This window comes from Misgurnus anguillicaudatus, chromosome 3, assembly GCF_027580225.2.
Source record: "Misgurnus anguillicaudatus chromosome 3, ASM2758022v2, whole genome shotgun sequence".
Taxonomy (NCBI): Eukaryota; Metazoa; Chordata; class Actinopteri; order Cypriniformes; family Cobitidae; genus Misgurnus; species Misgurnus anguillicaudatus.
In genome coordinates, this window is record NC_073339.2 from 24136110 (window position 1) to 24163049 (window position 26940).

Genomic DNA, 26940 nt, shown 5'->3' on the forward strand with positions numbered 1-26940 from the left:
CCTTTTATTGCTCCTCCTTTCACTTGCTTTTTTGCTCTTTTATGGATATTAATACTGAATATTGTTAAAACTGTTTTGCAACCAAATTATTGTCAATTTAACTGTTTTAATTGATGTTATATCCTACTGTGATGTAATGATGTTAAGTACAGTGAGTCGATTTACTTTACTTTTTTCAATAAACATTGAGGAATTCATTGGTTTCTTTATTTTCACACACACACTATTTATTAAAAAGTCTACTTGGTGAACATTCAAGACAACATAAAATGTATTTGCTCAGAGAATAAAAAACATCCATAGCTGCTGATCCTTGTATTATTTATAGGAAAACTATTTAGTTTCTAGAAACAAGATATTTTGTTCTGCCTGTCTTGTGTTGTTAAAAACAAATCAATCATCCATTCTAATTGATCACATATTTTACCTACACATTTTATCTATCAAGCAATGGAAATGATGTGGTTTAGAGCACCTCAATTTTTAATGTTGATAGACAACTCTATACAAAGCTTTTTTTACTTGAAGATTGATGGTGGGAAATAAGTAATTGTTTATACATTTAATAATTTTGCAGATGCTTTTGTCCAAAGCGACTTACAAATGAGGTAGCATTAAGAGCAACACAAGAACAACAATACATAAGTGCACCAGAAATAGTCTCAGTATATAAACCAACAATACATAAGGTGTTGAGTAATCACACCATCATTTAAATGTTGCCAAATGCATTGTGAACTTCTGAGCAATAGAAAAGTTTTAAAACATCAGTGTGTCATATAATAGCTCTTTAAATTAGATGATGATTCTGAAAATAACCACTTACCCATATGTGCACAGCCCAAACAGACAGACATAAAATTAAGAGGATGGACCCTGGAGTTCTGCAGTACATTACTTGAAGCTAATTGGGATGTGATCAGCCCCCCTCAACAGTTGCTACTTTGAGGGCCATCTATAATGACACTGTTATGAGGCCCACAGTAGTGTTTGATTCAAATAAGAAAAAAATTCATTAAGGAATTGAATACTATGTCTGACAAATGCACTGGACCATTTCATGTCTTTGAAATGTGTGATACAAGGGCTGAGTGGGCAGAGTGAAATTGTCATAGGACTAAACCAAATATACAGTTGCTTTGCTTTGATATATTGACCTCTGAACTATAAAAATGATGCATATATGTGAGTCTCATCATTCAGAAAAGGAAAGGGACTACAATGATGAGACCAACTGTTTTACAAAGCCCTTGAACCCTTCCATCATGAAGAGTACTGTTTGGTGTGATCACTAATAGATAGCATCACAAAACGTGATACAAATTAAATTTCACTTTGCTGTCATGTATAATTATTAATTCTGACAACACTACTGTGCTTCACTTCTGCATAACCCTAAATGGATACTCATGCTGGTATGCTGTTTTTTCCAGCAGGGAAATGATGTGTTTTGGTGCTGGTTTGCTGATGACCAGCATAATTCCCATGCTGGGTTGGTGCTGGTGGTCATCGCATACCAGCACCAATCCCATGCAGGTCATACCAGCAAGAACAGCATGCTATATGTTGTGTTTTGGTGCTGGTATGCTGATGACCAGCTAAACAAGTGTGGCATGACACACCGAGGGCTGAAAGAATATATATAGCGACTACGCCACCCTGGCACTTGGCCAGAGATAATAACTTGCACTTAGGCAACACAGGTTCCTGTACTAAAGAATTGGTAGAAGACGTGGGTAAAATAAGTATGAAATTTTATTAAATATTAAAAAAAAAGAGAGTATTATGCACACAATGAAATCACAACACAATCAATTTAATAGGATGTACTACGGGTGACCTCCATCCTCGAATACGTCTATGGGTGTAAAAGCAGGAGCCGAGGCGTGACAGCAGGGATTAAGGGCACTAAGAGGCCTCCACAGCACCGCACAATTTTGGCTACACCTGTGTGGAAACACTCACACACACACACCACTGCACGCAGCACAGCACTCGTGAAGCAATACCACCAAATTCCACCCCGCCTTCGGCACTCAGCTCCTGTAACAATAAGATAGTATATTACACTTAAGAATGGTCACAAAGTCACTGGTAGGATCACAACACACTATGTGTCAACACAGAGGATGAGGGGGGCACCTTTAACTTCTCACTGTGCCCTTTACACATAAGCACATCAATTAAATCAAAATAAACCAAAAACAAAAAGGAAAAGAGGGATATTAATATCCCTCTTCTACAAACAAAATAAGTCAATACATTAGAGTTTAAGAAAATACAAAAATAAATCAAAGAATATTAAACAAAAAGAAACAAAAACCTTTAGCACTCGAATCTAACAGTAAAGGAAAAAGCAACAAAAACTTAAAGAAACACAATCACATTCAATAAGCTTCAACCACACACACACGCACACACACACACACTAAATTACAGGCAAAGCAACAGCGCCTCTGGACGATACTTCCCACGAAGCCCTGACTGTACGAATATTAATCGCCCATAGACGCAACAAGTCTGTAATGAAGTTAAAAATAGTAACACATTAAACAGTGTACATGCAAAATGTGTATTACGCTTTAAAAACACGTACCGGTTGAATGAGCGATCCGGAAGCACAGATAAATTCAAGGATAAGGCTGAAAGCTGCAGGCTCGTTCTGTCAATCTGGGATTCATGTGTACAGGGAAACAGGAGCCGCTGATACGAGACAACACGATCTATAATAGAATTAACAGTATCATACAACCTGCCATTTGGAACTATAGCATGGTTAAACTCTAAAACCACGTACCGTATGTGTGCGATCTCCCCACAAATCACATACACAGCACTCTGTGCACCCGTGGGCTCACTTAAATAAAGAGATCTCACAGCACACAACGGCACCGGGTAACATCTGGCAACGGTCGGCACTGTTAAAGTCTCCCGCAGACTCACTTCAAACTATACACAAACAGACGCATTCTAATTACACATACAGTCTTTACACGAAAACGCATTATAGCGGTTTCACTTACCTGTCGAGAGGGAACACGTCAACCAAGCTCCAGTCGCAAGGTGTGTCCAAATAACAACTCTAGGCAAGGAAAATACTAATAAGACACAGCACACTACCAACCCTCAACCAACATAACCAACACATACCTGACCGGCAACTCGAGATGACGCAGAAAGGGAGCGTAACGCATAACACCATACTGCTTCGCAGTCAAATTTATACATCCCCCTGCCCAGTGATAGGCTGATCAATGAACACAACGACCAACCAATCCAAGAGCAGGACGGGCTTTGCCAATCCTGTCACACAAGCACCAAACCAGCATGGGAATTATGCTGGTCGATGCTGTTTTTTCCATTAGGGTTTAATATTCCAGACATGAAAAACACTATACAAATAATTTCCCTGTTGCAGTGTAATATAGACTGTTAAATATGTAGTTCTTAGGTTTGCAAACTATTTCAAAAGATGTAAACAGTGGTCCAGAAGCACTTCCTGTTTCAGTTTTTTAACACTAGATAAATGTTGGGATAAATTACAACCAACAGAACATATAGAACTGAGTCAAAAAGTTAAACAAACATCTTAAAGATAATGATATAGCCTATGTGTGAAATAACAGTCACAAAATGAAACAGGAAGTGCCTCTGGACCAGTAGCCTATATTGTTTACATCTTTTCAAAAGAACTATAGTATAAAGTGACTTTCTAACAGACATGCTATTGCCAAACAATAAAACATATTGTAAGAATTCAAACGAGTTCATGCTAGTTGCTAAGCTAACAGCCTGACCACAGACACGTATTGGGGGGAAAATATACTGATATTGCTAAGAAATCATTTAAAATGTCATTATTTATAATTGTGTTTCAGATTGAAATTTAGGCACTAAATGTTAGGGGCTGGCTATTTATTTCTATCCAACCATTGCTTATCTGTTTGGTTGGGCTACGCGGTGTATGCTACACCCTCAAGTCGGATTGGTCACCATCACTGATTTACTAATAGAAACAACACTCCAGAGAAATTTTAGGGTCTTCAATTATCCTATTGTATTCATTTTCTTTGGGTTAAGTTTAGTATGTCTAACTTTTAGGTTTTAATACAGAAAACACAGCAAATAATAAAAATAACTTTATTTACAAAGCATTTTCCCGTGCTGACAAGCATTTAATCAAAGACCAAAAGCATTCACACATACTATATGTAAATATATGTATTGATAGTATACATAACTTAAAAGTTAATCATCTTTGAACTGTCTAATGTTAATACCCTACTATTATCTAGAGCAAAGTTATGCAGCAGTGTAATGAAAAACTTGTATTAATTATAACAACTATGCCATAAATAATACAAAACAACTGTATATACTAACTAATTAACAAGTTTTTATTATTTACCCTGTATTAAACTATCATATATTTTTAAGGCATAAATAAATAAAGCAGTTTTACATCTCATTTTCAAAAAAGGGAAAAGTAAACAATTTTGCAGGTACATATATGAAACAGTTTAATAGTTACCTCAAGAAAATGGCATTGTAAAACATTTCCTTTCATTGAAAAGGTAACAACAGTATTAACTCATGCATCAAATATGGGTAGGCTATTGATCAGTCATTTATGTAAAGTATTTCATCTAATGACATACAGTTAGTTCACTCCAAAAGTTTCCACAATCACTGTGAAAAAAACTTGATACAGTATAAAACTATATAACAATAATAGTAACATATGTAACACAGGCAAAATAGATTTGCACATTTTTCTACAGTAAATGTCATTATGTTGACAAGATGATCTGGGCACAGTTTGGTGAAGTAACCACTGCAAGAGAATTGTGGCATTTGCAAGTTGTAGCAACACAGTTGACTGTAGGAGTAGTCTGTGAAACATCGGAGGTGGAGGGGAAACCTAATAGCTAACCTGCTGCTTGTAAACGGAGATATGGATTATCATACAAAAACTTATTTAACAGTAGTTTCCCATCAATCTATGAGGCTAATGTTGCTTACACACTGCAGGAAACGGTTGTCTAAAATAAAAGCACTGTATCAGACATCCATTACATTTCCAAATAGTTTTATGTTTTCCATGAAACACACCTGCAGTTCAGTGTGACACACAGTCTAAATGCATACACCAGTTCAGAGTTCCAAATCCAAAATGTCATCTGAACTCTCATAATCCAGCTCTTCGTGGTCCTCCAGTATCTCCTCAGGCTCATCCTCCAGCAGAGAAACAGCATTTGGTCCTAAAGCAGTGTTCTTCACTCTCCATCCTGGAGAGCCGGTGTCCCGCGGAGCCCAGCTCCAACCTTAATCAAACACGCATACCTGTGATTTTCTAGAGATCATGAAGACATTGATTAGCTTTCAGATGTGTTCGATTAAGGTTAAAGCCAAAGTCCGCAGGACACCGGCTCTCCAGGGCTGGGAGTGAAGAACACCGTCCCAAAGCCTGGCTGTAACTTGAGCAAACTTAGAACTTCTTCTCTACATGTGCAAGCCTTTTCTGAAGACGACACAGTAGCCAGCGATGACACTCTTCACTTAAACTGCCTAAAAGGAAAAATTGAAGGGATGCATGAAAATACTTAAAGGTTTTACTTGAGGCTTATTTTGTACATTACTGTATGTTAATACTGCTTTCATTATGAAGGTCCAATTATATTCCTAAAGATTTCACAGTAGTATTACTAATTACATTAAACTATTAGGAAATAAATTTAAATACCTCCATGTACTCCTTTCTAAACTATATACAACAATTGCCATGCTTTCATTGTGTCTTGATTTTCTTTGTTTCTATTCTATGTAAAGAACTACAGATCATTAAGATCCAACCACAAGAAAACTATAACGTAACACTTCAGGATCTAAAAATGAGTGGGGTTTTATTGTCGTATTTGCTATTCAGTGTGTCTAATCATCTAGATTATCTGTGATTTTTATCACCAATTGACAAAGGAACTTGATTTCAGAATGTGAAACTAACATGTATCTTGAGACTGTTGTAACCCTTATTTATAGAAACCAATGGCATGCATCATTGCAAGATGGTAATAAAAGTTAGCCTCTTACCACTGTTTTTGCCTGAAGACATTTCTGAAATCATTTTCCTGATGTTCCTAGCCAGGCTTCTGAGATAGGTGCGGTGCAGTGGTGTCTCATCTCCCTCATCACAATGATCTTTGCTTCTTGAAGGCACACTTTTGACATGTATACATCAAAAAAATCTTCTTGGTGAGGGTGTTGCTGGATTCTGAAGTCACACAAATAACAACATCTTAAACACAATTTTGACTGGTATATTCTGAAAAGCAAGCAAAACACAATTTTGACTGGTATATTCTGAAAAGCAAGCAAAACAAAAGCAGTGCATGTACAGCCCATAATCTGGTGCAGGGCGCAAAATATTTGATTCAGAAATTTGGCTATGAGAGGTTAAAAAGAAACACTCACACAGTAAAGATTGTCTCCCATTATCTTTATATCTATATAAGAACAACTTCTTTGCTGCTTATGAGCCTTTAAATAATTCTCCTTATATCACATGTGGTGTAAGCCTGCTGAAGACCTAGTTTCAACATCACCCTAATGAAAAATAATGGCAATCTTCAAAGTAGCAGTAAAATTAAAATGAATACTGTAATTGTGTCATTCAATAATTTAAAAGTACAGACAAAAAATATTATGTTTGTTCTTTATCTGTTGTTTCTCTCAAAAGCACTTTTGGTGCAAAAGCACATTTGGTGCAATGAGGCACGACGCCAACAGGATGCCCCGTGGGTGTGCATTATTTTCAAATAATTCAAAGGACTGGAGTCAATTATTCCTCTTATACCACAGTTACCACATACATTGCTCTGGTGCCTATTTTTAAGACATTTGACAAGTTAGGTGTGCAGTTATCAGAAATTAATGCATACCCACAGAACATTTCTCAGCCAATCAGAATACAGCATTCAACATACCCCTGGTATAAATGCAATCAACAAAAATGACTATGGGGCGGTTTCCCGGACAGAGATTAGACTAGTCCTAGACTTAAACACTTTTAAGAGCTCTCCAAACTGAAAACAACTTTCACTTACAGATCTTAAAATACATCAGGGCGCTTTGTTTTACTTCAAGATGCACACAGGTAATGTTTTTAGTAAGGCATGTTGTTTTAAAACTAGTTATATTTCCTAATTAAACTAAGGCCTAGTCCTGGATTAAGCTAATCCTGGTCCGGGAAACCGCCCCTAAATGTTTTAGATGAGTTATCAACATACCAGTGTGATTATAAAGGCTGGCTTTTCGATGAAGACTAAGAAACATTTGTTCAATTCATTTCTGAAGGTTGTGTAGGTCATCACATCTGTGCCCGGTTGCATGAAAGTCCTTAAGCTAAGAAATCCCTTAAATATAAGGTTAAGGGTGCCCTTAATAAAAAATGGGTTGCAAGAAAAACCCTTAAGTGAACCTTAAGGCTGTCAATAAGTATTTACCCTTAAATGCTAAAGTATTACCTTAAGTTCTGCTATGCGTTGCAACAAAGTCCTTAAGTCCAATTTTCCCTTAAAAACTTAAGGGACTATAACAGGTCCCTTAACGTCACACGCGATGGCTGATTTTATGGTTATTTAAGAAAATGAAGTACCAACGCGCATTTCTGACGATCGAAATAATCCCTAGAGAAAAGTGATGCGTATTTATTAGGAGAATAGCGGTTTGATCGTCCGTCAATCTAAAGTGTTTCCAGTTTGAATTACTTTGAGGTTTTATACATGCGGCACTTTACAGTCTGTTATTTGCGATGTTTCATTGTACACAAATCCGCCGTCTGTTGAGCTGCGTGCGTTGATTTGTTACTGCTGTGAGATTTTGTAACTACAGCAACCGCGTCTCTGCTGCCGTGTTTTGGCATAGACTGCCGTAAAATACTTAGTATAAACACTTAGGTAAGGGTGACAGTTAAGACCTTTGTTGCAACGCTCTTAAATAAATCCCTTACCTCAGGGATTTTTTCTCCCTCAGGGAAACCCTCACTTAAGGAGTTTCATGCAAGCGGGCACTGGTACCTACCAAATCCTAAAGCAAAAAAAATAATACAAGTAAATGATTATGATGTCTTTTAGGCTGTACATGTCCCAAATCAAATTAATGTCTCAAAGGAGTTTACAAGGACACAAGTTTATTGCGATTTAAACAGGACATACCTTTACTTAAATACTTATACATGGCAAAGATTCTCAGTTACAAAATTGATTATCACACTGCAATATTGTAAACCAATTTCAATAATGTCCATAAAATACATTACCATCAGTAGCCTTTTGTCTGACATCTTGTACCCACTGATTCACAATGTTCTCAGAACATCCCAGTTCACTGCTAAAATCTTCCCGTCTCTGAGACTCAGCCTTTCTGAAAGAATGCCATAAAAATATGTTTGTCCTTGCAATCTTTAAAAGTGAGAAAAATCTTTGTGTCTATATAACTCAGTCATAATATAAGACCTTGATGTATCGGCTGGATAATGATGAAGGCCTTCTTGCTTCCGTTGGTTCCACCCAATAGCATGGACAGTTAGCATGTCATTCCTGGCTATTAACAAGACATGTATGTAATGAAGGAAGAAAGGTCCCATTAATGCTTGTGTTATTTCAATTAATCCAGAAACTGACAATTGAGTTTAAAATTTAAGAGAGAACTACATGCCAATTTTTTATGTACTTTGAACAGTTACAGCTTACTCTTATGCAATCTCAAAGTACTAGACAGAAAGAATAAAAAAGTGAAAAAATAAAGACAGGTTTCCTAAAATATTATAAATAGGCATCAATTAGATACTTGGTTGTGAGGCCACAACGAGACAGATAGCTGTTGACCATTTTGACCCCCTCAACTGCAGTTGTACCAGCACCTTCCTGATTTTTGCCAGATTATCTAACAAATGTGTGACACCTATATTACAACCATAAACAGTTACAGTGTATTAATAAGTAATACAAATACAGTTTCAAATGGTACGATAAAGAATATGCATTACCTGACACTTGGTTGAATGAGCCTTGGCATGCATGACAGAAAGGAAAGGTCTCATCTGCAGTAAAGGTCTGAGTTCCAACATGGAGACTGACGCCTTCTCAAGGTATGGCGCATACTTGCAAGCAATATCTGTTCAAAAGAACTCTCCGTTTGTGGCTGCTTGAAGCTCCTTCTGCAGGTATAGGTGGATAAGAAAATATTACTTCCCCGGCACATTAAGAGCTTTGAGTAGCACTCCGTGTATGCAAACAACCACCTCAAGGCCCTCTTCATCAAGTTTGCTTACTTTTCTGTTAGTTTCAAATTACATCACACCAACAGGCATCTTTATAATGATTGTAGACAATAAAGGTTTACTTTTAAACTAAAGGTTTTTCAAGATTCATGGAGCATTAAAAAGTTAATCTTCTGCTTTCTCTACTCCAGGTACACAAACTAGTTGAAAGTCAGGGTGACAAATTGATATGTAATAATGAATGACCAAGCTATTAAACTAGCCACTTTGGGTGCCAGCACACATTCCCATATCCAAATGATTATTTTTGTAAAACGCACACCTAACCTGTCAAATGTCTTAAAATACCCAAAGCAATGTTTGTGGTAACTGTGGTATAAGCAGAATAATTGACTCCAGCCCTTGTGAAAAAAAAGTGTGCTTAAGTGTACTTTTATAAAGTGTACTTATTACATAAATAATACACTGTAAGTATATACACTTAAGTGTGAATTAAATGCAATCTTTTCGGCGCACTGAATGCACATTAAATGCAATTAATTTCAAATACATGATATATTAAGTTGAAATAAAATTTAATAAGTTGCCATTAAGAGTGATTTTTTGGAACAACTTAATTGGTACTTTATTACAACTTTATATCTACTTTCATAATTGCTTCTAGTGTTTTTACAATATACTTAAAGTGCACTACACAATATAATAACATGCAATTAATGTGATTTAAAATGCACTTTAATGTCTGTTAACAATACTCTTAAGTGTGAATTAAATGCAATCTTTTCGGCGCACTGAATGCACATTAAGTGTAATTAATTTCACATATATCATATATTAAGTTGAAATAAAATGTAATAAGTTGCCATTAAGAGTGATTTTTTGGAACAACTTAATTGGTACTTTATTACAACTTTATATCTACTTTCATAATTACTTCTAGTGTTTTTATAAAATACTTAAAGTGCACTGTTCAATCTACTGTCAAGCAATTAATGTGAAATTAAAAATAAGTTAATGTATATTAACAGTACATTTAATTACTCATTAAATGTAATGTTTCAAATACAAGTTTGCCAAATAAATTCAAATATACAAAATTAAATTCAATCAGTTGAACTGTGATTTCAGTGCAGTGAAGTGATTTCAATGCATCTCTCTACAGTATGTACTTTAACTACTTCTATTGTATGTGAAATATGGTTATGTACTTCTCAAAATACTGAAAAACAAATCAAAACATAAAGTTAATTAAATATGTATTCATTTCAGTTTAATGCATTGCAAACAAACAAAAACCACAATGCTTACACTGACAATAAAACAGTTTGGTAGTCAGATTTTTTGTTTTGCAAAAGTACATTTAATAAATTAATTATGAGTTGTATATGTCCAAACAAAAAAAAACTCATTTTAATATTGTTAAATTGGAATCAAACAACTATCAATATTGAATAATTACATCCCTTAGAAAAAAATAAACTCAAAGTTATTCTTTTTTAACATTTTAACAGACAACTAAAAAAGAACTGCATGAACTTAAATTAACAAGTCTTTGGTAGGTCACATTAGTCTAATGATCATTTATTAAATGCGTTTAGAAATATTGCCATGAAAGTGTACTTTCTTTATGTAGCGGGTATTAACTCACTTACTTATGGACCAGGCATAATAATAAGATCAGAAGGGTGCACGGTACGAAGGAGGAGGTAGCAGTGATAGTGAGCAACAAGCAGAGACAGAAGGTAAGTTGATTAATAAATTATTTTACTTTGAGTATTGAGAAACCTTTCTTTTTCTTTCCTTAATCACAAAAAAATAGTAAACAACAATGAAAATACAATTAACTATATATACCAGGGTTCCTCAAATCTTACCCTGGAGGTCCAGAGCACCACAGAGCTTAGCTCCAACCCTAATCAAACCCACCCACCTGTGATTTCCTAGTGATCATGAAGACCTTGATTAGCTTGCTCAGGTGTGTTTGATCAGGGCTGGAGCCAATGCTGCGCTCCAGAGCCCACCCAAACCAGCGGGACGCGGGACCCACCCTTCTTGAAGTGTCCTAGCTCCTACTTCAAAGCGTTCCAGACATTTGAAGTGGAACGTAAACAGAAAACATGGACGACCGACCGGTCTTCTTAAGGCTCGTACAGACTACATAACTTTTAAACGTCGGCCCGAACTGTGCAGTTCACACTACAGTAAAACAACAAGTTAATCATCTTTACAAAGTGTTCTGGAGCCATTATATAAAAGCGCTGCATGTCGCTAAGTAACTTGGTATATTTTTACCGTATTTTCATGATAACAGATAATAACGACATAATTTCACGCCATAATATAAAAAAACAAGTTGTGTTAAAATTGACAGTGTCTAAAACAACCATACAAGCAGAGAAGTACAATTTGTAGTCTATTCCTTGAAGATTTCCTCTCACGACGACGCGATCTATGGGCGCCGCCATTGTCCTCCGACTTATTTTTCTGAAGTCGGGGTAGGTCGAACTCCCCCAAGTTCGCTGGTAGGAGGTTCCACTTCGACAGGCATTCCAGTGCACTTTTCCTAGTTGGAGGTAGGATAAGTCCCACATCCCACCGGCCCGGATGGGCTCCGGAACGCAGCACTAACTCTGCAGCGCTCCGGACCCCCAGGGCAAGACCCAAAGAAGGGGGATATATACTATGGGTGCACCCTCTAAATTACTTCTCATTTACAGAAATCACAGTCACAATCAATGTACAAAGATGGTACAAATTATATATGTAACACACTGAAATCCGTATTCAAGTTCAAAGTTCTTATCAATTGGAGTATTGATCAGTCTTAAATTATCAGATTTGTGCTTCTGAAATGTTTCAGTTCAATGAAGTAAACAAACAAAATAAGGAAACAGTTTCTGAAATGTATCCTCTTACTTGTCTGAAGAAAAATATTTAAAATAGAAATTTGTCCTTTCCTCTAGATTCGTGATCCAATCAGGTCGAAATGGGAGGCTCGCCATCAATTAGGAAAATCCAGCTCAAGGAATGTTCATACGAAAGGAAAAAACATTCAATATTGTGTATCAATAATGATGAACAATTGTACACAATACAGGAAACAAATAAAATACATACATAAGTGCCATCATCATAATAAATGACAATTTAGACAAATACCTGTCCATTCACGTGTTTCTCTCTCTTTTTGTCTTTCACAGGCACGTGCAACCAAAATGGCGTCAGCGACGGCAGCGAACACAACGCACCATGTGGTTTTACATAATCACACTGCAATGAACAATCCAACCCATATAACATCACAATATAACACCATTTTGTCTCGTATGGATTAAACAAATAAAATGATATGACATTTAAAGTGTTGACATTCGTTTTTATGGCTAATTATAACATTGGTAATTATAAATAACTCACCAGGTCAAAATGAAAGCTCAAAAAGTGCTCAATCCACACAATCACGCTGTATCATTGAATATATGCAAGTTAAATTCTGATTTCTTCAGTTTATATGAACTTAGGAGTCATATTTAATCAAATTAAACACTCTCGCGTTAGATAGAGTGTCTCTGTCGCTCTGCATCTCTCCTCTGAACTGAGACGCGATCCGAAAGCAAAAAAGGGGCGGAGCTTACAATTAAACTCTCCGATTGGTTTACTCATTTCAGATTTATAATTCAGATTGAATTATTCACATGTATTTCCTCATTTATAAAATAAATGTAAATGTATGAATAGTCTCTATTATTTTTAAGCACACTTTTAAAATAATAATATTTAATTATTTAACCAGGGTTACATTTAAAGCGTAACTAAACCCCTGGTCAGAGCCTGACTCCACCCACTGGCAATATTTGAAAAATGCAAGAAAAGTGGGCAGATCCCAACGGAGATAGAGGGGACGAACTAAGCTCGTACCAAGTGTGTGGTGAGATCGTAACAAGGGCGTGGGGAGCTTGAACCTGCTTACGTCAAGAGTTACTTTTTGGACCCAACATCCAATAGGAAAATTCAACTGCAGTAGCCACCGTTCAACCTGAAGAGGGCAGCACTCAGACGTTTACACCATATATTGTAGTATTGAAACACTTAATATCCAAATGTCAAAAAACTGGCTAAAATCAATCCACAGCACTAATAAAGCATCATTCTTACAGATCATTAACTAAAAAAAGTTGGTTAAGGGTTTAGTTACTCTTTAAGTAAAACTAAATTAGACAAAGTGCATTTTTAAAAAGTGTACTTAAGTATGTTAAGAAATATTGTGATGAAAGTGTACTTTCTTTAAGTTAAGCTTAATTAGACATTAATACAAAGTGCATTTTTAAAAGTGCACTTAAGTGTGTTTATAAATATTATGATGAAAGTGTACTTACTATAATTTAAAATTATTTAGATATTATTACAAAGTGCATTTTTAAAAAGTGTCCTTAAGTGTGTTAGTGAAATATTGTGATGAAAGTGTACTTACTATAAGTTCAAATTAATTAGATATTATTACAAAGTGCATTTTTAAAAAGTGTCCTTAAGTGTGTTAGTGAAATATTATGATGAAAGTGTACTTACTGTAAGTTCAAATTAATTAGATATTATTAAAAAGTGCATTTTAAAAGTGCACTTAATTGTGTTTATAAATATTATAATGAAAGTGTACTTACTATAAGTTCAAATTAATTAGATATTATTAAAAAGTGCATTTTTAAAAAGTGTCCTTAAGTGTGTTAGTGAAATATTATGATGAAAGTGTACTTACTATAAGTTCAAATTAATTAGATATTATTATAAAGTGCATTTTTAAAAATGCACTTAAGTGTGATTATAAATATTATGATGAAAGTGTACTTACTATAAGTTAAAATTAAATAAATATTATTACAAAGTGCAGTTGTAAAAAGTGCACTTAAGTGTGTTAATAAATAGTGTAATTAAAGTGTATTCCATTTAAGTACGCTTAAGTGGTCTTTAATTTGTATTATATTATATTATCAGCAAGTGCACTTTTCGAAAATTATACTTTTATTATTTTAAGCACACAAAAAGTATGCTTTCAATACACTTAAGTACGCTAATTTTTCACAAGGGAGTCCTTTAAATTATTTGAAAATAATGCACACCTGCTGCGTAGCAGCCCACTGTCAAATATTCCTTACGTATTATATAAGCTCACAACAGCTGGGATACATTAACTACTTAATAAAGCAAAAATTACACATTTCAAATGATGGATTTAAATCAAAAAGTTTCTTTTTCCTTAAAACTACAAGAGTAAAAGAACTAACTCTTTTGACAGACGGAATCTGTAGGTTTTTCTGTTGCCATCTGCACAAAGAGCGAGCATTGTTGGGTGTACATGCCGGGCAGGTGAAGTGCTCTACACTGGATGTTTGCATGATCACAAGTGCAGAAATGTGGAGGTCTCAATGTAGGCAATAAACAGACTGAAAACAGAAGTTCAATAATTTGTTAGAAAGCATTAACAATGGGCACAGTAATATAGCTTAGAAAAAATGAGGCTGACAAATCACAAATAATCTGGTAGAACATGGATACCTGTAGCTGAAGCTTTGTATCTCTTCACTTCTGCTTCTTTTTAGTAGTGGACCTCCTTCAGCATTTTCTCCACCTATCTGACATTAAATGTACTCCCTTTAATGGCTGTTGCTTTGCCCTTGGGTTCCTCTGCCTTGCATAAAAGAAAGTGTGCCTTGTATGGTAATACTGAAATACAGCCAACTCTTGAGCAGATCACACAATTATTGCACTCTAAATCACACACTTTAGAATTATCACAATACTGCAAGAACACAATCTCAACAAATATACTCACCTTGATTTGAGCAAGAAGCATGTCTGCTATGAAAATAACACCCTCTGCTCTCCCTCTGTCTTGCTCAGCAGCCATTTCAACAATACCTCATTGGTCAGACAAAGAGGCATAGGCTAAGTGTTTTGGACAGTGAGAGAGAGAGTAAAATGAATAAAATTACAATACTTACTTGAAAACAGAGAAGCTTGCGAAAGAGTGAGTGAGTGACCCTTTTACTGTTTGTACACAATGATGACGTGGCAACGTATGCGCATGCAGTTTGGCAACGGAAGCATGGCAAGAATCAGCAGTGAAGCAACACAGACAGAGAAAGTTAGTTTAAAAAGTTGACTTATCTTCTACACAGTTACCAGATCCGTGTACTATAGTGGAGTGGATAGAAGACGTTAGAAGATGGCCAAATACTAAACGTATATTATATTAGTGCAACCAAATGCTACAACCAGACGTTTTGATGTGGGGAAATCGTTTTAATAAACTTTCTGATTTGCTTACACGTTAGAACCACTGGGAGATAACATCACTTCCGTTGCCAAAATGCGCACCCAGGCTATTTGATCACATGGGCTGTAAAAGGGTCTATTGAAGTGGCTCTTAAAAGAGCCGTTGTTTATCTAAGAAAAAGTATAAACTGTGGGTGATGTTAACAAGGAAGGGTGGTGGGTACTGACCGGACCTGAGAAAAGAAAACAAAAACATGATTAATTCTCTTACAGCAAAGTCTCCTAGGTTTGTCATATTATATATGCAGAACTGTAAAAAAAAGGTAACAGTTATGCTACCTATAAATAAAGCATAAACTGCATAAATGAACAGTTGATCTGACTTCAGAGAAATAAATGAAATAATTATCTTGGTAGCCTACTTGAAGCTTGGTTAGATATGGTTACTGTAGTCAAACTTTTACACACTTTCTTCTGAAAGATTTATTAACAACAATTACAGAACATAACACAATCAATTTTAATCCCTTCTAACGCTCAATTGACATAGATGTAACTGCACAAACTAGCCTTATTATATAAATAATATTAAAGAATTAAATAAATCTATTCTGCTCACCCAGGCTGCATTTATTTGATATAAAAACACTTATAATGTGAAATATTATGGTAATCTGAATGTAATAATGTGAAATATTATTGTAATCTGAATGTAAGTGCTGCTGACGGTGTCAGCAGCGATCGCTCTCTGTGATCGATTGGTTCCGCCTTGTATGTTTAGATGAGCAGATTTACAATGAACACAATTATTTACTTAAATCGGTTATTTTTTCATTTAGAGCTTATTTCACGAACTGCATTCCGCGCGAAATTAATAAAACTACTGGTTTAAAAACGCTAGAACAACTGTTTAGCAACATAATATAATGCAGTCACTGCTGCTTTCTGTGATTAATACATTAACGTTAGCTGATTATCAAACAGTCATCCAATAATGTTTCTGACCTTAGTAACGTAAAAACCACTATAGATAACTCCATAGTTCACACACGCAAATTAAATGTTATGCTGCACCAACTAGGATTTCTTAAATGACCGCACCTGAACAAACAATTATGTCCTAAATATGAGCCAATTGGATTCTGACCAAACGCGTGCACTGACTTGTCTGTTGCCTTAGCGGTGATATTATATTGCTAACGTTGCAACAAAGACTTAACATAAACACAGGATTTACTCAATTTTAGTAACATTAATCACCAAATTTCCAAGAAAGCCTTACCCATGGAGCTCCAGAGAACGCATATCACTGCGTCGCTTCTCTTGTTGAAGTTTTTGGCAATAAGAAATTATAGCCCCCTATTGGTTATCATCCTCATACATGGATAAATGCGTGTCATTTTCACGCCTAGAGGAGGCAAAGCGTGACATTGACACGCATCCTCTAGTGGACCAGCGTGTCTATTCATACCTGTCAAGTTTTAAATTTGAAAATAAGGGAAATTTTCCAACGTCCACCGCGAGCAGTCCCCCCAACCCAAACAAGCTTCAATATCCCTTACATTTGAAGGCTGGTGCTATAGCCTAAATGACAACACAAAATGATATATATCAGGGGTGTCAAACTCATTTTAGGCTGAGGGCCGGATGGTAAATAACGCCACAATGTGAGGGCCGGATCATATTTTTTAAACCTTAGTGTGCTGAAATTGTGTTAAAATTAACTAAACAAACTAATTTAATAGCAAGAAAACTAGTTGTGGCATGACGAGGGGGTGAAAGTTTAGCTTCGTGACGAAAGCAAAGATTTTACATAAAATTCCGACTACGCCACCCCGGGACTTACACCCAGGGAGATATTCCTTACACCCAAAAGGGTGATAAGGCACACAAGTTCGTTCCTCTTTAAAAGAAGAGTGCAAAAGACATGGGTATAGTACAAAAATAGATTTTATTTAGACAGAATCCCTTAAAATGAGCCCTCCCAAAACATACAAAATCACTCCACTTCAATGCACAATCACCACAATCAAATCTCAAAATGAGAAATAGAAACAAAACAAAACAAAACAAAACAAAACAAAACATACAAACCAGCAGGGCTGAGGTTCCCAACAGGAGAAATTACTTTATCACGACTCGTGTTTACAAAAGGCACACACACACACCCCACTGTGCACTCAGACTACACAACCACACACGTCAAGTGTTACACAGCACGCCCTGAGGAGGAAGCACCACCACCGGAAAAGCTCCATCACCCGTGGGACCCCAGCTCCTGCAACAAACCAAAATGATATAAATAATTTATTCACACAAAACAAAATGGTGACGATCAGCCTTATTTCACAAGGCCGACGACCACCACAGACAGTAGAAGAAAGAAAATAAACAAATAATTTGATAATTAGTTAAATTATACCAGTCCAAACCACCTGTATGTAACAGGAAGCAAGTATATAATATAAACATGTACCATTAACAAGGAGTCAGTTATAGGCAGAACACAGTTCTCAGGAACCAACTACATGAACAATCCTATATACTAGCATCATTGGGTCATCTGAGCGAATATTCACAGACACAGGGGTTGTTCGTCACCAATAAGGGAAAATAAACAAAAAGAAACACAATGATGATGATGCATTAAAAACAGCCACTGGAGAGGTACTCGTTCTCACACAGAGCACACCACGGCTCTGTGATGGTCACATTAAAAGTGGAGCGTTAGTTCTAGCCGCTCAGCAGAACCAGACAAGGTACAGTTCCGCGTGTAGCAGTGCAGCTAATGACGTTGTTAGCAACGGTGCAACACCGTTGTGCGCGAAGCAAAGACACACCGCAAGGGGAGACACGGCATAGAACGAAAGGGAGACTCCTACAGTAAACAAATATAATATTAAAACTACACACAACTCAAACATTAAGACTTCGTGCTAGACACTTACCGAAAAGTGGCATCACCCCAGACTATTTACTGTTTTGAGGCACAGGTTAACCAACAGCAGGAAAACCATAAGCCAACTGAGGGTACACCATCACGTACACCACGGACAGCACAAGGGCACCAGCACGACAGACAACACACTAAAACCAACACAACATTACTTTTAAATGACAAACGGATTAAAACTGCTAACCATAGCATGTTAGCAAGAACTCACCTGCCGCTAACGTTGCAAACTCCCAGGGGGGAAGTCGGACATGACGCATTCAGAGCAGCAGCCAATCACCGCTTAAAAGGGGACTGCCACTCTCTGATAGGCGATACCAGCTGTCAGTCACAGCTCACCTAATCCTGCTACAATCCACCCCAAGTTTCTGCAACGTCGCCCCGACGGTGAACTAAACAGAACCCCACTTCAGGGTGCTCAGCCCCGAGGTCGGAAAAAGGCACATTTTACGATCCACTCTGCAGACACAACCACTGTGCCCGCCATTTACAAGAAGTGGTATCAGTTGGAGTACTGACCTGACATACTCTCTAATGACACATGACTAAAACAAGAGCTTCCCAGTGCAATAAAATCTTAGATGGTTTCACCCCAGACTCTGAGGGACCCCATCTGAAAATGACTAACCTGGGGGGAAGGTACATCTCCTACCAAAACATCATCGGATGGTTCCACCCCAAACTCTGAGGGACCCCATCCGACAACCAATGACATGGGACCGATTTGTACCTACCCACCCTTACATAAAATTAACTAACACTGGGATATATCTCCTGCACGATAAAATTCGTCAGATGGTTTCACCCCAAACTCTGAGGGACCCCATCCGACAACCAATGACATGGGACCGATTTGTACCTACCCACCCTTCCATAAAATAACTAACACTGGGATATATCTCCTGCACGATAAAATTCGTCAGATGGTTTCACCCCAAGTGCTGAGGGACCCCATCTGAATGACTGACCTGGGGGGGGGGGGGGGGTACGTCTCCTACCAATAAACCTCATCCGATGGTTCCACCCCAGACTCTGAGGGACCCCATTTGACAACGGATTACATGGGCCCGAATAGTACCAACCCATACTTCAAAAAAATTAAGTCACACGCCTAATACTACCACAGTAAAACCCCAACAACACACAAAACTGTACAGATAAAACAGAATGAATGACGACAACCAATTTAATGGTGCCTTTAATGATACGCCATGTCCAACATCACAAAACTTTTACAACCCTGCCCATATAAAACCAGCTGGCCCTCTACGTGACAAAACACTCAGATTCTCCCTTTCGTTCTTAAACCAATAACAAGTTCAACCTCCCATAGAGCTACTAAATTTCTTAACCCAGATAATTTGTCCTCCATCGTAAGTACCCAGGACTGCTTACCACAAACGATCGGACAGCACAAACCCAGCAACAAATTGTGCTGGGGTCGCGACACGGAAACTGCCTCCGTCTGGTTCCTGCAAGAGATAAAAAACAAACCCACATACACACAAAACAAAAAAACACAATACCCACGTCTCTGCACTCTAAATCAGAGGATCCTGCCGACTACGCCAGAATGTGGCATGACGAGGGGGTGCAAGGTTAGCTTCGTGACGAAAGCAAAGATTTTACATAAAATTCCGACTACGCCACCCCGGGACTTACACCCAGGGAGATATTCCTTACACCCAAAAGGGTGATAAGGCACACAAGTTCGTTCCTCTTTAAAAGAAGAGTGCAAAAGACATGGGTATAGTACAAAAATAGATTTTATTTAGACAGAATCCCTTAAAATGAGCCCTCCCAAAACATACAAAATCACTCCACTTCAATGCACAATCACCACAATCAAATCTCAAAATGAGAAATAGAAACAAAACAAAACAAAACAAAACAAAACATACAAACCAGCAGGGCTGAGGTTCCCAACAGGAGAAATTACTTTATCACGACTCGTGTTTTACAAAAGGCACACACACACACCCCACTGTGCACTCAGACTACACAACCACACACGTCAAGTGTTACACAGCACGCCCTGAGGAGGAAGCACCACCACCGGAAAAGCTCCATCACCCGTGGGACCCCAGCTCCTGCAACAAACCAAAATGATATAAATAATTTATTCACACAAAACAAAATGGTGACGATCAGCCTTATTTCACAAGGCCGACGACCACCACAGACAGTAGAAGAAAGAAAATAAACAAATAATTTGATAATTAGTTAAATTATACCAGTCCAAACCACCTGTATGTAACAGGAAGCAAGTATATAATATAAACATGTACCATTAACAAGGAGTCAGTTATAGGCAGAACACAGTTCTCAGGAACCAACTACATGAACAATCCTATATACTAGCATCATTGGGTCATCTGAGCGAATATTCACAGACACAGGGGTTGTTCGTCACCAATAAGGGAAAATAAACAAAAAGAAACACAATGATGATGATGCATTAAAAACAGCCAATGGAGAGGTACTCGTTCTCACACAGAGCACACCACGGCTCTGTGATGGTCACATTAAAAGTGGAGCGTTAGTTCTAGCCGCTCAGCAGAACCAGACAAGGTACAGTTCCGCGTGTAGCAGTGCAGCTAATGACGTTGTTAGCAACGGTGCAACACCGTAGTGCGAGAAGCAAAGACACACCGCAAGGGGAGACACGGCATAGAACGAAAGGGAGACTCCTACAGTAAACAAATATAATATTAAAACTACACACAACTCAAACATTAAGACTTCGTGCTAGACACTTACCGAAAAGTGGCATCACCCCAGACAATTTACTGTTTTGAGGCACAGGTTAACCAACAGCAGGAAAACCCTAAGCCAACTGAGGGTACACCATCACGTACACAACGGACAGCACAAGGGCACCAGCACGACAGACAACACACTAAAACCAACACAACATTACTTTTAAATGACAAACGGATTAAAACTGCTAACCATAGCATGTTAGCAAGAACTCACCTGCCGCTAACGTTGCAAACTCCCAGGGGGGAAGTCGGACATGACGCATTCAGAGCAGCAGCCAATCACCGCTTAAAAGGGGACTGCCACTCTCTGATAGGCGATACCAGCTGTCAGTCACAGCTCACCTAATCCTGCTACAATCCACCCCAAGTTTCTGCAACGTCGCCCCGACGGTGAACTAAACAGAACCCCACCTCAGGGTGCTCAGCCCCGAGGTCGGAAAAAGGCACATTTTACGATCCACTCTGCAGACACAACCACTGTGCCCGCCATTTACAAGAAGTGGTATCAGTTGGAGTACTGACCTGACATACTCTCTAATGACACATGACTAAAACAAGAGCTTCCCAGTGCAATAAAATCTTAGATGGTTTCACCCCAGACTCTGAGGGACCCCATCTGAAAATGACTAACCTGGGGGGAAGGTACATCTCCTACCAAAACATCATCGGATGGTTCCACCCCAAACTCTGAGGGACCCCATCCGACAACCAATGACATGGGACCGATTTGTACCTACCCACCCTTCCATAAAATTAACTAACACTGGGATATATCTCCTGCACGATAAAATTCGTCAGATGGTTTCACCCCAAACTCTGAGGGACCCCATCCGACAACCAATGACATGGGACCGATTTGTACCTACCCACCCTTCCATAAAATTAACTAACACTGGGATATATCTCCTGCACGATAAAATTCGTCAGATGGTTTCACCCCAAGTGCTGAGGGACCCCATCTGAATGACTGACCTGGGGGGGTACGTCTCCTACCAATAAACCTCATCCGATGGTTCCACCCCAGACTCTGAGGGACCCCATTTGACAACGGATGACATGGGACCGATTAGTACCTACCCTTCCTTCATAAAATTTAAATCACAGGCATAATACTACCTCAGTAATACCCCAACTTTAGACAAAACTGTACAGATAATACAGAATGAATGACGACAACCAATTTAATGGTGCCTTTAATGATACGCCATGTCCAACATCACAAAACTTTTACAACCCTGCCCATATAAAACCAGCTGGCCCTCTACGTGACAAAACACTCAGATTCTCCCTTTCGTTCTTAAACCAATAACAAGTTCAACCTCCCATAGAGCTACTAAATTTCTTAACCCAGATAATTTGTCCTCCATCGTAAGTACCCAGGACTGCTTACCACAAACGATCGGACAGCACAAACCCAGCAACAAATTGTGCTGGGGTCGCGACACGGAAACTGCCTCCGTCTGGTTCCTGCAAGAGATAAAAAACAAACCCACATACACACAAAACAAAAAAACACAATACCCACGTCTCTGCACTCTAAATCATAGGATCCTGCCGACTACGCCAGAATGTGGCATGACGAGGGGGTGCAAGGTTAGCTTCGTGACGAAAGCAAAGATTTTACATAAAATTCCGACTACGCCACCCCGGGACTTACACCCAGGGAGATATTCCTTACACCCAAAAGGGTGATAAGGCACACAAGTTCGTTCCTCTTTAAAAGAAGAGTGCAAAAGACATGGGTATAGTACAAAAATAGATTTTATTTAGACAGAATCCCTTAAAATGAGCCCTCCCAAAACATACAAAATCACTCCACTTCAATGCACAATCACCACAATCAAATCTCAAAATGAGAAATAGAAACAAAACAAAACAAAACAAAACAAAACATACAAACCAGCAGGGCTGAGGTTCCCAACAGGAGAAATTACTTTATCACGACTCGTGTTTACAAAAGGCACACACACACACCCCACTGTGCACTCAGACTACACAACCACACACGTCAAGTGTTACACAGCACGCCCTGAGGAGGAAGCACCACCACCGGAAAAGCTCCATCACCCGTGGGACCCCAGCTCCTGCAACAAACCAAAATGATATAAATAATTTATTCACACAAAACAAAATGGTGACGATCAGCCTTATTTCACAAGGCCGACGACCACCACAGACAGTAGAAGAAAGAAAATAAACAAATAATTTGATAATTAGTTAAATTATACCAGTCCAAACCACCTGTATGTAACAGGAAGCAAGTATATAATATAAACATGTACCATTAACAAGGAGTCAGTTATAGGCAGAACACAGTTCTCAGGAACCAACTACATGAACAATCCTATATACTAGCATCATTGGGTCATCTGAGCGAATATTCACAGACACATGGGTTGTTCGTCACCAATAAGGGAAAATAAACAAAAAGAAACACAATGATGATGATGCATTAAAAACAGCCACTGGAGAGGTACTCGTTCTCACACAGAGCACACCACGGCTCTGTGATGGTCACATTAAAAGTGGAGCGTTAGTTCTAGCCGCTCAGCAGAACCAGACAAGGTACAGTTCCGCGTGTAGCAGTGCAGCTAATGACGTTGTTAGCAACGGTGCAACACCGTTGTGCGCGAAGCAAAGACACACCGCAAGGGGAGACACGGCATAGAACGAAAGGGAGACTCCTACAGTAAACAAATATAATATTAAAACTACACACAACTCAAACATTAAGACTTCGTGCTAGACACTTACCGAAAAGTGGCATCACCCCAGACAATTTACTGTTTTGAGGCACAGGTTAACCAACAGCAGGAAAACCATAAGCCAACTGAGGGTACACCATCACGTACACCACGGACAGCACAAGGGCACCAGCACGACAGACAACACACTAAAACCAACACAACATTACTTTTAAATGACAAACAGATTAAAACTGCTAACCATAGCATGTTAGCAAGAACTCACCTGCCGCTAACGTTGCAAACCCCCAGGGGGGGAAGTCGGACATGACGCATTCAGAGCAGCAGCCAATCGTCATTTAAAAAGGGGACTGCCACTCTCTGATAGGTGATATCAGCTGTCAGTCACAGCTCACCTAATCCTGCTACATAGTGAAACACACAGCTCTGTGAAAACTACATTTCATAAGTCACACTCATACTGTACATGCTATACACACAAATGTGCATCTGTACAAAACTCCTTAGGTTACTGGCCTTAGGTTGAAAAGCCTTAATTTAACTTATTTTGCATTATACCTTCATGCCAAAATTATTTATAAACCATTCACTTTTCTTTGTAATGATAACAGTCATTTAGAAAATTAAAATGCTAGATGGGGCCCAAACCAATGCTAGTGGCCCAAATCAAAAAGGGCACTACGGGGGTGATACTATTAGTATGGTTCTAATAAAGTATTATAAATATGATGTGTTATATTACTAGCATCAACTTGATTAACGTGATTATAATGGGAAATATAAAGTGTGACAATAAATATTCAATATGATTTACCTGCTGGCTTGAAAGCTTTGAATCCATCATGTTTGCAATGTTGAACTGCCTTTAGAAGCAGCCTCCCTTTCCGTTCTCTGTCTTTATTTTGTGAAGGCATTGGTGTTTTTTGTATTTTTTTGCCTACAAAGTGTACCAACAACAGCAAATGTAGTGTTTATATTAACTTAGATCTGATCGGGAACATTAAATCCATTAGACAAGCGATAATAGTAAGAATGTGGATATTTTGTTGTAGTTTGCTTGCTAAGCAAATCATTACCGGAAGAAATACATAAACAAACTTCCAAATGAGTAATTCTGCGGTTTAACAACTGATATAATGTAATAAATCTACCTGTTAATGCAACGAACTTCAGAAACTGTCGTCTTTGCTCTCCAGGCAGAGAGTGCACACACACAGAGATGCTGCGGAGCGGGCGGGAAAACACGAAGTGGATTGGCGGAATCAGTGGATCTTTAGGATCTTTTTTATAGATCACAACCTTTGCGTGCGAAATTACGGAGGTTAAAATACGGGAGATTTACGGGAAAATACTAATACGGGAGGACGCCGGGAAAGAAGGGTAAAATACGGGACTTTCCCGGCCAAAACAGGATACTTGACAGGTATGGTCTATTACACGCTTTAGCGTGATACTGGGTTGTGTGGCTTGAATTCAGAGTTTGGGGGTCGTCTCACAAACTGCCTGTGGCCCTTGGACCCAAAAAGAACAATTTTACTCTCATCAGTTCACAAAATGTTCCTCCATTTCTCTTTAGGCCAGTTAATGTGTTCTTTGGCAAATTGTAACCTCTTCTGCACATGCCTTTTTTTTAACAGAGGGACTTTGCGGGGGATTCTTGAAAATAGATTAGCTTCACACAGACGTCTTCTAACTGTCACAGTACTTACAGGTAACTCCAGACTGTCTTTGATCATCCTGGAGGTGATCATTGGCTGAGCCTTTGCCATTCTGGTTATTCTTCTATCCATTTTGATGGTTGTTTCCGTTTTCTTCCACGTCTCTCTGGTTTTGCTCTCCATTTTAAGGCATTAGAGATCATTTTAGCTGAACAGCCTATCATTTTTTGCACCTCTTTATAGGTTTTCCCCTCTCCAATCAACTTTTTAATCGAAGTACGCTGTTCTTCTGAACAATGTCTTGAACGACCCATTTTCCTTAGCTTTCAAATGCATGTTCAACAAGTGTTTGTCACGGTAGGATAAGTCCACCGTGACTTTCTGTGTTGTGTCTGTCTGTATGATTGAAGTGTGTGTGTGCGCGTGTCTGATCGCTAATGATCTGAGTGAGTGCAGGTGTGCGTGATTGCTTTGCTCCAGCTGGTGGTAGTTACCCATACGGCATATATACTCACTCATTCTCTCCTCTCACTGCCAGATGATTATACTACGTTGTCTACCCGTGTTATCTAGTGATGGGCAGTCCGGCTCTTTCCATTGATTCGGCTCTTTCGGCTCAAGCGCTGGCTCTACATTAATAGTGATGGCAGTCCGGCTCTTTTCATAGATTCCGCTCTTCTGGCTCGGCTCCCTTAGAAGAGCCGGCTCCCCTGCATGCGTCTGAAGATTCGGCTCTGCTCGATCGCTACAAAGAATCAGCTCTTAGAGCCGCTCGTTCGCGAACGACCCATCACTAGTGTTATCGTGTCGTGTGTTCCTGTGGTCTCGTCTTCGCTGTGGAGTTCTGCCTGTCTGTGTATCCGGTTTCATCCGTCAGTCTGATTTCACTCACGAGCACTTGGATCCGTCACCGCAGCCTTTGTCTGTCCAACTTACCATCATACCATCTGTGTCATCTGTCATATCATCTGAGTCATCTGTTTAATAAACCTGTTTTCATTTATCTTGCATTTGCTTCCTGATTTTCCAAACCAGTCATCACAGTGTTGGCTTCATCCTTAAATAGGGGCCACCTGATTCACACCTGTTTCTTCACAAAATTGATGACCTCAGTGATTGAATGCCACACTGCTATTTTTTTTAACACACCCCTTTCAACTAATTCAACTAATTGCCCAATTGCACAGCCTTAAGAGCGTGCATATCATGAATGCTGGGTCTCATTTGTTTTCTGAGAATCTACTGAACCTACTGGTAACTTGTTTGCCACGTAGCAATAAAAAATATACTAAAAACCTTGATTATTCTGGTT

At 38.5% G+C, this 26940-nt stretch overlaps 3 long non-coding RNA genes across 27 annotated transcripts; all 3 read right to left on the reverse strand.

The window, feature by feature from the left end:
* Positions 1-365: 365 nt before the first annotated feature.
* Positions 366-3365, reverse strand: LOC141361768 (uncharacterized). 3 transcript variants are annotated; one of them, XR_012367953.1, is made up of 3 exons: positions 2798-3341; positions 2597-2723; positions 366-2043 (listed from the first exon to the last, which is right to left on the reverse strand). It is a non-coding gene; the product is annotated as an uncharacterized lncRNA (long non-coding RNA). The 3 variants fall into 3 exon arrangements; XR_012367955.1 differs by having other exon boundaries at positions 369-2520; positions 2798-3365; XR_012367952.1 differs by having other exon boundaries at positions 378-2723; positions 2798-2949; positions 3024-3332.
* A 761-nt stretch (positions 3366-4126) lies between these two features.
* Positions 4127-26648, reverse strand: LOC129444510 (uncharacterized). 20 transcript variants are annotated; one of them, XR_012367875.1, is made up of 12 exons: positions 24379-26648; positions 15108-17303; positions 14831-14963; positions 12698-14718; positions 9332-12550; positions 9047-9217; positions 8848-8943; positions 8514-8601; positions 8318-8421; positions 7287-8085; positions 6091-6271; positions 4127-5568 (listed from the first exon to the last, which is right to left on the reverse strand). It is a non-coding gene; the product is annotated as an uncharacterized lncRNA (long non-coding RNA). The 20 variants fall into 20 exon arrangements; XR_012367871.1 differs by having other exon boundaries at positions 8848-8961; XR_012367880.1 differs by lacking the exon at positions 8848-8943 and having other exon boundaries at positions 8318-8417.
* Positions 17619-24297, reverse strand: LOC129441717 (uncharacterized). Of its 4 annotated transcripts, XR_012367886.1 has the most exons (4): positions 24020-24297; positions 21264-23349; positions 19899-20593; positions 17619-17828 (listed from the first exon to the last, which is right to left on the reverse strand). It is a non-coding gene; the product is annotated as an uncharacterized lncRNA (long non-coding RNA). The 4 variants fall into 4 exon arrangements; XR_012367885.1 differs by lacking the exons at positions 17619-17828; positions 19899-20593 and having other exon boundaries at positions 21155-21402; positions 21480-23349; XR_012367884.1 differs by lacking the exons at positions 17619-17828; positions 19899-20593 and having other exon boundaries at positions 21155-23349; positions 24020-24158; positions 24236-24289.
* Positions 26649-26940: the final 292 nt, after the last annotated feature.